Raw genomic sequence first — 12,503 nt, 5'->3', positions numbered from 1 at the left:
TTCATTGTTGTCAACGTCTCTGTCGTGCTTGTTGGAATTGTGGTTGTTGGACGTTTTGTTGAGGTTGGAGGAACTGTTGTGGAAGCCAGAGCTGTCCTTGTAGAAGGAACAATAGTTGTTTGACTTTGCATTGCTGTTGGAGCATTTGCTGTAGTTGTGAGAGCCTCAGTTGCAGTTGTTTGAGCTGTTGTTGCAGTTTTTGGAAGTGTTGTAGTGTTTGGGAGTGTTATAATGGAAGCCACAGTTGTACTATTTAGAGTATAAGTTGTTTTTGGAATAGTTGTTGTAATTGGAGCATTTGTTGTTGTTGTGGAATTCTCAGTGTTGGTTGTAGGAGCTATGGTGATTGGAAGTGTATTAGTGGTCAGTGGTGTTGTTGTGGAAGCCAAAGTTGTGCTAGTTGGAAAAACTGTTGTCGTTGTTGTTGTAATTTGCGTTGTGTTTGTCAGCGCACTCGTCGAGGTTGGAGGAGTTGTTGTGGAAGCCACATTTGTGTTTGCTGGAGGAACAGTTGTGTTTGGAATTTGTGTTGTAATTGGGCCATTTGTTAGAGTTGTGGTAGCCTTAGTCATGATTGCTGGAGCTGTGGTTGTTGTTGTTGAAAGTGTCGAAGTAGCTGGAGCTGTTGTTGTGAAAGCTACTGTTGTACTTGTTGAAGAAACTGTTGTTGTATTTTGCATTGTGGTTGTCGACGTCTGAGTCGTGCTTGATGGAGCTGTTGTTGTGGTTGTTGGAAGTGTCGTTGAGGTTGGAGAAATTGTTGTGGGTGCGAGAGTTGTGCTTGTTGGGGGAACAGTTGTTGTTGGACTTGGAAGATTTGTTGTAGTTGTGGGAGCCTCAGTCATGGTTGTTGAAATAGTGGTCAGGGGTGTTGTTGTGGCAGCCACAGTTGTACTTGTTGAAGCAACAGTTGTTATTATTGGAGCTATGGTTAATGCACTTGATGTGATTGTGGGAGTCTCAACTGTAGTAGTTTGAGATGTGGTTGTTGTTGTTGAAAGTGTCGTAGTAGTTGGAGCTGATGTTGTAGAAGCCACTGTTGTGCTTGTTGGAAAAACTGCTGTTGTTGTACTTGGAATTTGCATTGTGGTTGTCAAAGTCTCAGTCGTGGTTGTTGGAAGTGTTGTAGTGGGTGGTGGTGTTGTTGTCAAAGCCACATTTGTGCTTGTTGGAGCATTAGTTGTTGTTGTTGTTTTTGGAATAGGAGTTGTAGGAGCCTTAGTCAAGGTTATTGGAGCTGTTGTGGTTGTTGGAAGTGTTGTGGTGGTCGGGAGTGTAATTGTGGAAGCCACAGTTGTGCTTGATGGAGCAGTGGTTGCTGGTTGTGTTGTAGTTTTAATAGGGATTGTTGTGGAAGCCAAAGTAATGCTTATTGTAGGAACAGTTGCTGGAAGTGTTGTGGTTGTTAGAGCAACAGTTGAAGCTGATGAAATTTGCATTGTGGTTGGAGCAGTAGTTGTTGTTGGAATAGGTTTTCTGATTGTGAGAGCCTCAGTTGTGGTTATTGGAGCTGTGGTTGAGGTTATTGGAAATGTTGTAGTGGTCAGGGGTGTTGTTGTGGAAGCCACAATTGTGCTTGATGGAGCAAAATTTGTTGTTATTATTGGCATTGTGTTTGAAGCACTTGATGTGATTGTGGAAGTCTCAGTTGTAGTAGTTTGAGCAGTGGTTGTTCTTGAAGGTGTCATAGTAGTTGGAGCTGTTGTTGTGGAAGCCACTGTTATGCTAGAAGGAGAAACTGTTGTTGTTGTAGTTAAATTTTGCATCGTGGTTGTCGATGTCGCAGTTGTGCTTGTTGAAGCTGTGGTCGTGGTTGTTGGAATTTGTGCAGTGCTCTGGGGTTTTTGCGCTGTAGTTGTCAGTGCCTGAGTTGTGCTTGTTGCAACTGTGGTTGTGGTTGTTCGAAGTGTTGTTGATGTTAGAGGAGTTGTTATGGAAGCCAAATTTATGCTTGATGTAGGAACAGTTGCTGGAAGTATTGTGGCTGTTGAAGCAACAGTTGTTGTTGTTAAAATTTGCATTGTTGTTGGAGCATTAGTTGATGTTCGAATAGGTGTTGCAGCTGTGGGAGATTCAGTCGTGGTTGTTGGAAGCGTTGTAGTGTTTTGGGGTGTTGTTGTGGAAACCATAGTAGTGCTATCTGGAGTATTAATTGTTGTTTGAATAGGTATTGTGGTTGGAGCATTTGTTGTAGTCGAGGAAGCCTCAGTCTTGGTTGTTGGAGCTGTGGTCGAAGGTGTAGTTGTGGAATCCGCAGTTGTGCTTGTAGGAGAAACAGTTGCTGATGTAGTTGGAATTTGGGCTATAGTTGTCGATGTTTCAATTGTAGTTATTGGAGCTGTAGTTGAAGGTGTTGATGTGTAAGCCACAGTTGTGCCTGTAGGAGAAACAGCTCTTGTTGTAGTTTGTGTTGTGGTTGTCGACGGCTCAGTCATGCTTGTTGTAGCTGTGGTCGTAGTTGTTGGAAGTGTTGTAGTTTTTGGGGATGTTGTTGTGGAAACCAAAGGTATGCCTGTTGGAACATTAGTTGTTGTTGTTGTTGTTTGAAAAGGTGTTGGGGTTGGAGAACTTGTTGTGGTTGTGGGAGCTGCAGTCATCATTGTTGGAGCTGTGGTTGAAGGTGTTGACGTGGAAGCCACATTTGTGCTTGTAAGAGGAACAGTTGTAGTTGTAGTTGGTATTTGCATTGTCGTAGTCGACATCTCTCTCTTGGTTGTTGCAGCTGTGGTCATGGTTGTTGGAAGTTTTGTAGTTGTCGGGGGTGTTGTTGTGGAAACTACAGTTGTGCTTGTTGGAGCATTAGTTGTTGTAGGAATAGGTGTTGTGGTTGGAGCATATGTTGTGATTGTGGGAGCCTCAATCGTTGTTGTTGGAGCTGTTGTTGAAGGGGTTGTTGTGGAAGCCACAGTTGTACTTGTAGGAGAAACAGTTGTAGTTGTAATTTGCGTTGTGGTTGTCGACGTCTCAGTTGCGCTTGTTGAAGCATTGGTTGTTGTAGTTGGATGTGTTGTAGTTGTCGGGAGTGTTGTTGTGGAAAGCAAAGTTGTGGTTGTTGGAACATTAGTTGTTGTTGTTGTTTGAATAGGTGTTGTAGTTGGAGAATTTGTTGTGTTTGTGGGAGACAGGGTCGTGGTTGTTGGAGCAGTGGTTGAAGGTGTTGTTGTGGAATCCAAAGTTATGCTTGTAGGAGGAACAGTTGTAGCTGTAGTTGGAATATGCGTTGTGGTTGTCGACATCTCAGTCAAGCTTGTTGGAGCTGTGGTCATGGTTGTTTGAATTGTTGTATTTGTCAGGGGTGTTGCTGTGGAAACCACAGTTGTGCTTGTTGGAGCATTAGTTGTTGTCGTTGTTGGAAGAGGTGTTGTGGATGGACCATTTGTTGTGGTTGCCTCAGTCATGGTTGTTGGAGATGTTGTTGAAGGTGTTGTTGTGGAAGCCAGAGTTGTACTTGTAGGAGAAACAGTTGTAGTTGTAATTTGCGTTGTGGTTGTCGACGTCTCAGTTGCGCTTGTTGAAGCATTGGTTGTTGTTGTTGGATGTGTTGTAGTTGTCGGGAGTGTTGTTGTGGAAAGCAAAGTTGTGGTTGTTGGAACATTAGTTGTTGTTGTTGTTTGAATAGGTGTTGTAGTTGGAGAATTTGTTGTGTTTGTGGGAGACGCGGTCGTGGTTGTTGGAGCAGTGGTTGAAGGTGTTGTTGTGGAATCCAAAGTTATGCTTGTAGGAGGAACAGTTGTAGCTGTAGTTGGAATATGCGTTGTGGTTGTCGACATCTCAGTCGAGCTTGTTGGAGCTGTGGTCATGGTTGTTTGAATTGTTGTAGTTGTCAGGGGTGTTGTTGTGGAAACCACAGTTGTGCTTGCTGGAGCATTAGTTGTTGTCATTGTTGGAAGAGGTGTTGTGGTTGGAGCATTTGTTGTGGTTGCCTCAGTCATGGTTGTTGGAGCTGTTGTTGAAGATGTTATTGTGGAAGCCTCAGTTGTGCTTGTAGGAGAAACATTTGTTGTTGTAGTTGAAATTTGCATTGTGGTTGTCATTGTCTCAGTTGTGCTTGTAGGAGCTGTGGTCATGGTTGTTTGAATTTTTGCAGTTGTCAGGGGTGTTGTTGTGGAAACCACATTTGTGCTTATTGGAGCATTAGTTGTTGTCGTTGATGTTGTTGGAAGAGGTGTTGTGGTTGGAGTATTTGTTGTGGTTGTGGGAGCCTCTGACATGATTGTTGGAGCTGTTGTTGAAGTGGTTGTTGTGGAAGCCACATTTATACTTTTAGGAGAAACAGTTGTTGTAATAGTTGGATTTTGCGTTATGGTTGTTAAAGTCTCAGTTATGCTTGTTGGAGCTATTGTCAAGCTTGTTAGAAGTTTTGTTTTTGTCTGGGGTGTTGTTGTGGAAGCCACAGTTCTGCTTGTTGGAGCATTAGTTGTTGTAGTTGAAATAGTTGTTGAGGGTGGAGCATTTGTTGTGGTTGTGGGTGCCTCAGTAGTTGTAGGAGGAGCAGTGGTTGAAGATACTGTTGTGGAAGCCACAGTTGTTGGAGAAACAGTTTTTGTTATAGTTGGTATTTGAGTTGTCATTGTCGATGTTTCAGTCATGGTTGTTGCAGCTGTTGACATGGTTGTTGGAAGATTTTTTGTTATCGGGGGTGTTGTTGTGGAAACCACAGTTGTGCTTGTAGGAGAAACAGTTGTTGTTGTATTTGGAATTTGCATTGCGGTTGTTGATGTCTCTGTTGTGCTTGTTGAAGCAGTGGTTGTTGTTGTTGGAAGTGCTGTAGTTGTTTGGAGTGTTGTTGTGGAAAGCAAAGTTGTGGTTGATGGAACATTAGTTGTTGTTGTTGTTTGAATAGGTGTTGTAGTTGCAGAATTTGTTGTGGTTGTGGGAGCCGGAGTTGTGGTTGGTGGAGCTGTGGTTGAAGATGTTCTTGTGGAAGACAAAGTTGTGCTTGTAGGTGAAACAGTTGTTGTAGCAGGAATTTGTTGTGTGGTTGTCAACGTCTCAGTTGTGCTTGTTGGAGCTGTGGACATGGTTGTTTGAATTGTTGTAGTTGTCAGGGGTGTTGTTGTGGAAACCACAGTTGTGCTTGTTGGAGCATTAATTGTTGTTGTTGTTGGAAGTGGTGTTGTAGTTGGAGCATTTGTTGTGGTGGCCTCAGTCATGGTTGTTGGAGCTGTTATTGAAGGTGTTGTTGTAGAAGCCACAGTTGTCCTTGTAGGAGAAACAGTTGTTGTAGTTGGAATTCGAGTAGTGGTTGTCAACGTCTCAGTCGTGCTTGTTGGGGCTGTGGTCATGGAAGTTTCAATTGTTGTAGATGTCAGGGGTGTTGTTGTGGAAACCACAGTTGTGCTTGTAGGAGCATTAGTTGTTGTCCTTGTTGGAAGTGGTGTTGTAGTTGGAGCATTTGTTGTGGTTGCCTCAGTCGTGGTTGTTGGAGCTGTTGTAGAAGCCACAGTTGTGCTTGTAGGAGAAACAGTTGTTGTAGTTGGAATTTGCGTAGTGGTTGTCAACGTCTCAGTCGTGCTTGTTGGGGCTGTGGTCATGGATGTTTCAATTGTTGTAGTTGTCAGGGGTGTTGTTGTGGAAACCACAGTTGTGCTTGTTGGAGCATTAGTTGTTGTTGTTGTTGGAAGTGGTGTTGTAGTTGGAGCATTTGTTGTGGTGGCCTCAGTCATGGTTGTTGGAGCTGTTATTGAAGGTGTTGTTGTAGAAGCCACAGTTGTCCTTGTAGGAGAAACAATTGTTGTAGTTGGAATTCGAGTAGTGGTTGTCAACGTCTCAGTCGTGCTTGTTGGGGCTGTGGTCATGGATGTTTCAATTGTTGTAGTTGTCAGGGGTGTTGTTGTGGAAACCACAGTTGTGCTTGTAGGAGCATTAGTTGTTGTCCTTGTTGGAAGTGGTGTTGTAGCTGGAGCATTTGTTGTGGTTGCCTCAGTCGTGGTTGTTGGAGCTGTTGTAGAAGCCACAGTTGCGCTTGTAGGAGAAACAGTTGTTGTAGTTGGAATTTGCGTAGTGGTTGTCAACGTCTCAGTCGTGCTTGTTGGGGCTGTGGTCATGGATGTTTCAATTGTTGTAGTTGTCAGGGGTGTTGTTGTGGAAACCACAGTTGTGCTTGTAGGAGCATTAGTTGTTGTCGTTGTTGGAAGTGGTGTTGTAGTTGGAGCAGTTGTTGTGGTTGCCTCAGTCATGGTCATTGGAGCTGTTGTTGAAGGTGTTGTTGTTGAAGCCACAGTTGTGCTTGTAGGAGAAACAGTTGTTGTAGTTGGAATTTGTGTAGTGGTTGTCGACGTCTCAGCCGTGCTTGTTGGGGCTGTGGTCATGGATGTTTCAATTGTTGTAGTTGTCAGGGGTGTTGTTGTGGAAACTACAGTTGTGCTTGTTGGAGCATTAGTTCTTGTTGTTGTTGGAAGTGGTGTTGTAGTTGGAGCATTTGTTGTGGTGGCCTCAGTCATGGTTGTTGGAGCTGTTATTGAAGGTGTTGTTGTAGAAGCCACAGTTGTCCTTGTAGGAGAAACAGTTGTTGTAGTTGGAATTCGAGTAGTGGTTGTCAACGTCTCAGTCGTGCTTGTTGGGGCTGTGGTCATGGAAGTTTCAATTGTTGTAGATGTCAGGGGTGTTGTTGTGGAAGCCACAGTTGTGCTTGTAGGAGCATTAGTTGTTGTCCTTGTTGGAAGTGGTGTTGTAGTTGGAGCATTTGTTGTGGTTGCCTCAGTCGTGGTTGTTGGAGCTGTTGTAGAAGCCACAGTTGTGCTTGTAGGAGAAACAGTTGTTGTAGTTGGAATTTGCGTAGTGGTTGTCAACGTCTCAGTCGTGCTTGTTGGGGCTGTGGTCATGGATGTTTCAATTGTTGTAGTTGTCAGGGGTGTTGTTGTGGAAACCACAGTTGTGCTTGTTGGAGCATTAGTTGTTGTTGTTGTTGGAAGTGGTGTTGTAGTTGGAGCATTTGTTGTGGTGGCCTCAGTCATGGTTGTTGGAGCTGTTATTGAAGGTGTTGTTGTAGAAGCCACAGTTGTCCTTGTAGGAGAAACAGTTGTTGTAGTTGGAATTCGAGTAGTGGTTGTCAACGTCTCAGTCGTGCTTGTTGGGGCTGTGGTCATGGATGTTTCAATTGTTGTAGATGTCAGGGGTGTTGTTGTGGAAACCACAGTTGTGCTTGTAGGAGCATTAGTTGTTGTCCTTGTTGGAAGTGGTGTTGTAGTTGGAGCATTTGTTGTGGTTGCCTCAGTCGTGGTTGTTGGAGCTGTTGTAGAAGCCACAGTTGTGCTTGTAGGAGAAACAGTTGTTGTAGTTGGAATTTGCGTAGTGGTTGTCAACGTCTCAGTCGTGCTTGTTGGGGCTGTGGTCATGGATGTTTCAATTGTTGTAGTTGTCAGGGGTGTTGTTGTGGAAACCACAGTTGTGCTTGTAGGAGCATTAGTTGTTGTCGTTGTTGGAAGTGGTGTTGTAGTTCGAGCAGTTGTTGTGGTTGCCTCAGTCATGGTTATTGGAGCTGTTGTTGAAGGTGTTGTTGTTGAAGCCACAGTTGTGCTTGAAGGAGAAACAGTTGTTGTAGTTGGAATTTGTGTAGTGGTTGTCGACGTCTCAGCCGTGCTTGTTGGGGCTGTGGTCATTGATGTTTCAATTGTTGTAGTTGTCAGGGGTGTTGTTGTGGAAACCACAGTTGTGCTTGTTGGAGCATTAGTTCTTGTTGTTGTTGGAAGTGGTGTTGTAGTTGGAGCATTTGTTGTGGTGGCCTCAGTCATGGTTGTTGCAGCTGTTATTGAAGGTGTTGTTGTAGAAGCCACAGTTGTCCTTGTAGGAGAAACAGTTGTTGTAGTTGGAATTTGAGTAGTGGTTGTCAACGTCTCAGTCGTGCTTGTTGGGGCTGTGGTCATGGATGTTTCAATTGTTGTAGTTGTCAGGGGTGTTGTTGTGGAAACCACAGTTGTGCTTGTAGGAGCATTAGTTGTTGTCCTTGTTGGAAGTGGTGTTGTAGCTGGAGCATTTGTTGTGGTTGCCTCAGTCGTGGTTGTTGGAGCTGTTGTAGAAGCCACAGTTGTGCTTGTAGGAGAAACAGTTGTTGTAGTTGGAATTTGCGTAGTGGTTGTCAACGTCTCAGTCGTGCTTGTTGGGGCTGTGGTCATGGATGTTTCAATTGTTGTAGTTGTCAGGGGTGTTGTTGTGGAAACCACAGTTGTGCTTGTAGGAGCATTAGTTGTTGTCGTTGTTGGAAGTGGTGTTGTAGTTGGAGCAGTTGTTGTGGTTGCCTCAGTCATGGTCATTGGAGCTGTTGTTGAAGGTGTTGTTGTTGAAGCCACAGTTGTGCTTGTAGGAGAAACAGTTGTTGTAGTTGGAATTTGTGTAGTGGTTGTCGACGTCTCAGCCGTGCTTGTTGGGGCTGTGGTCATGGATGTTTCAATTGTTGTAGTTGTCAGGGGTGTTGTTGTGGAAACCACAGTTGTGCTTGTAGGAGCATTAGTTGTTGTCATTGTTGGAAGTGGTGTTGTGGTTGGAGCATTTGTTGTGGTTGCCTCAGTCGTGGTTATTGGGGATGTTGTTGAAGGTAATGTTGTGGAAGCCACAGTTGTGCTTGTTGGTGAAACAGTTGTTGTTGTAGTTGGACTTTGCAGTGTGGTTGTCGATGTCTCCGTTGTGCTTGTTGGAGCAGTGGTTGTTGTTGTTGGAAGTGCAGTAGTTGTTGGGAGTGTTGTTGTGGAAAGCAAAGTTGTGGTTGATGGAACATTAGTTGTTGTTGTTGTTTGAATAGGTGTTGTAGTTGGAGAATTTGTTGTGGTTGTGGTAGCCGCAGTTGTAGTTGGTGGAGCTGTGGTTGAAGATGTTGTTGTGGAAGACAAAGTTGTGCTTGTAGGAGAAACAGTTGTTGTAGCAGGAATTTGTTGTGTGGTTGTCAACATCTCAGTCGTGCTTGTTGGAGCTGTGGACATGGTTGTTTGAATTGTTGTAGTTGTCAGGGGTGTTGTTGTGGAAACCACAGTTGTGCTTGTAGGAGCATTAGTTGTTGTCGTTGTTGGAAGTGGTGTTGTAGTTGGAGCATTTGTTGTGGTGGCCTCAGTCATGGTTGTTGGAGCTGTTATTGAAGGTGTTGTTGTAGAAGCCACAGTTGTCCTTGTAGGAGAAACAGTTGTTGTAGTTGGAATTCGAGTAGTGGTTGTCAACGTCTCAGTCGTGCTTGTTGGGGCTGTGGTCATGGATGTTTCAATTGTTGTAGATGTCAGGGGTGTTGTTGTGGAAACCACAGTTGTGCTTGTAGGAGCATTAGTTGTTGTCCTTGTTGGAAGTGGTGTTGTAGTTGGAGCATTTGTTGTGGTTGCCTCAGTCGTGGTTGTTGGAGCTGTTGTAGAAGCCACAGTTGTGCTTGTAGGAGAAACAGTTGTTGTAGTTGGAATTTGCGTAGTGGTTGTCAACGTCTCAGTCGTGCTTGTTGGGGCTGTGGTCATGGATGTTTCAATTGTTGTAGTTGTCAGGGGTGTTGTTGTGGAAACCACAGTTGTGCTTGTAGGAGCATTAGTTGTTGTCGTTGTTGGAAGTGGTGTTGTAGTTCGAGCAGTTGTTGTGGTTGCCTCAGTCATGGTTATTGGAGCTGTTGTTGAAGGTGTTGTTGTTGAAGCCACAGTTGTGCTTGAAGGAGAAACAGTTGTTGTAGTTGGAATTTGTGTAGTGGTTGTCGACGTCTCAGCCGTGCTTGTTGGGGCTGTGGTCATTGATGTTTCAATTGTTGTAGTTGTCAGGGGTGTTGTTGTGGAAACTACAGTTGTGCTTGTTGGAGCATTAGTTCTTGTTGTTGTTGGAAGTGGTGTTGTAGTTGGAGCATTTGTTGTGGTGGCCTCAGTCATGGTTGTTGGAGCTGTTATTGAAGGTGTTGTTGTAGAAGCCACAGTTGTCCTTGTAGGAGAAACAGTTGTTGTAGTTGGAATTTGAGTAGTGGTTGTCAACGTCTCAGTCGTGCTTGTTGGGGCTGTGGTCATGGATGTTTCAATTGTTGTAGTTGTCAGGGGTGTTGTTGTGGAAACCACAGTTGTGCTTGTAGGAGCATTAGTTGTTGTCCTTGTTGGAAGTGGTGTTGTAGCTGGAGCATTTGTTGTGGTTGCTGGAGCTGTTGTAGAAGCCACAGTTGTGCTTGTAGGAGAAACAGTTGTTGTAGTTGGAATTTGCGTAGTGGTTGTCAACGTCTCAGTCGTGCTTGTTGGGGCTGTGGTCATGGATGTTTCAATTGTTGTAGTTGTCAGGGGTGTTGTTGTGGAAACCACAGTTGTGCTTGTAGGAGCAATAGTTGTTGTCGTTGTTGGAAGTGGTGTTGTAGTTGGGGCAGTTGTTGTGGTTGCCTCAGTCATGGTCATTGGAGCTGTTGTTGAAGGTGTTGTTGTTGAAGCCACAGTTGTGCTTGTAGGAGAAACAGTTGTTGTAGTTGGAATTTGTGTAGTGGTTGTCGACGTCTCAGCCGTGCTTGTTGGGGCTGTGGTCATGGATGTTTCAATTGTTGTAGTTGTCAGGGGTGTTGTTGTGGAAACCACAGTTGTGCTTGTAGGAGCATTAGTTGTTGTCATTGTTGGAAGTGGTGTTGTGGTTGGAGCATTTGTTGTGGTTGCCTCAGTCGTGGTTATTGGGGATGTTGTTGAAGGTAATGTTGTGGAAGCCACAGTTGTGCTTGTTGGTGAAACAGTTGTTGTTGTAGTTGGACTTTGCAGTGTGGTTGTCGATGTCTCCGTTGTGCTTGTTGGAGCAGTGGTTGTTGTTGTTGGAAGTGCAGTAGTTGTTGGGAGTGTTGTTGTGGAAAGCAAAGTTGTGGTTGATGGAACATTAGTTGTTGTTGTTGTTTGAATAGGTGTTGTAGTTGGAGAATTTGTTGTGGTTGTGGTAGCCGCAGTTGTAGTTGGTGGAGCTGTGGTTGAAGATGTTGTTGTGGAAGACAAAGTTGTGCTTGTAGGAGAAACAGTTGTTGTAGCAGGAATTTGTTGTGTGGTTGTCAACATCTCAGTCGTGCTTGTTGGAGCTGTGGACATGGTTGTTTGAATTGTTGTAGTTGTCAGGGGTGTTGTTGTGGAAACCACAGTTGTGCTTGTAGGAGCACTAGTTGCTGTCATTGTTGGAAGTGGTGTTGTAGTTGGAGCATTTGTTGTGGTTGCCTCAGTCGTGGTTGTTGGAGCTGTTGTTGAAGGTGTTGTTGTAGAAGCCACAGTTGTGCTTGTAGGAGAAACAGTTGTTGTAGTTGGAATTTGCGTAGTGGTTGTCAACGTCTCAGTCGTGCTTGTTGGGGCTGTGGTCATGGATGTTTTAATTGTTGTAGTTGTCAGGGGTGTTGTTGTGGAAACAACAGTTGTGTTTGTAGGAGCACTAGTTGTTGTCATTTTTGGAAGTAGTGTTGTGGTTGGAGCATTTGTTGTGGTGGCCTCAGTCGTGGTTATTGGAGATGTTTTTGAAGGTAATGTTGTGGAAGCCACAGTTGTGCTTGTAGGAGAAACAGTTGTTGTTGTAGTTGGAATTTGCATTGTGGTTGTCGATGTCTCCGTTGTGCTTGTTGGGGCTGTGGCCATGGATGTTTCAATTGTTGTAGTTGTCAAGGGAGTTGTTGTGGAAACCACAGTAGTGCTTGTAGGAGCACTTGCTGTTGTCATTGTTGGAAGTGGTATTGAGGTTGGAGCATTTGTTGTGGTTGCCTCTGTCATGGTTATTGGAGATGTTGTTGAAAGTAATTTTGTGGAAGCCACAGTTGTGCTTGTAGGAGAAACATTGTTGTTGTTGGAAGTGCTGTAGTTGTTGGGAGTGTTGTTGTAGAAAGCAAAGTTGTTGTTGTTGGAACATTAGTTGTTGCTGTTGTTTGAATAGGTATTGTAGTTGGACTTGTTGGAGCTGTGGTCATGGATGTTTCAATTGTTGTAGTTGTCAGGGGTGTTGTTGTGGAAACCACAGTTGTGCTTGTTGGAGCATTAGTTGTTGTCGTTGTTGGAAGTGGTGTTGTAGTTGGAGCATTTGTTGTGGTTGCCTCAGTCATGGTTGTTGGAGCTGTTGTTGAAGGTGTTGTTGTAGAAGCCACAGTTGTGCTTGTTGGAGAAACAGTTGTTGTAGCTGGAATTTGTTGTGTGGTTGTCAACATCTCAATCGTGCTTGTTGGAGCTGTGGTCATGGATGTTTCAATTGTTGTAGTTGTCAGGGGTGTTGTTGTGGAAACCACAGTTGTGCTTGTAGGAGCATTAGTTGTTGTCATTGTTGGAAGTGGTGTTGTAGTTGGAGCATTTGTTGTGGTTGCCTCAGTCGTGGTTATTGGAGATGTTGTTGAAGGTAATGTTGTGGAAGCCACAGTTGTGCTTGTTGAAGAAACAGTTGTTGTTGTAGTTGGACTTTGCAGTGTGGTTGTCGATGTCTCCATTGTGCTTGTTGGAGCAGTGGTTGTTGTTGTTGGAAGTGCTGTAGTTGTTGGGAGTGTTGTTGTGGAAAGCAAAGTTGTGGTTGATGGAACATTAGTTGTTGTCGTTGTTTGAATAGGTTTTGTAGTTGGAGCATTTGTTGTGGTTGCC

The sequence above is a fragment of the Myxocyprinus asiaticus genome, chromosome 7, assembly GCF_019703515.2.
Source record: "Myxocyprinus asiaticus isolate MX2 ecotype Aquarium Trade chromosome 7, UBuf_Myxa_2, whole genome shotgun sequence".
In the NCBI taxonomy this organism is placed as follows: domain Eukaryota; kingdom Metazoa; phylum Chordata; class Actinopteri; order Cypriniformes; family Catostomidae; genus Myxocyprinus; species Myxocyprinus asiaticus.
Note: the sequence above shows the minus strand (reverse complement) of the source record.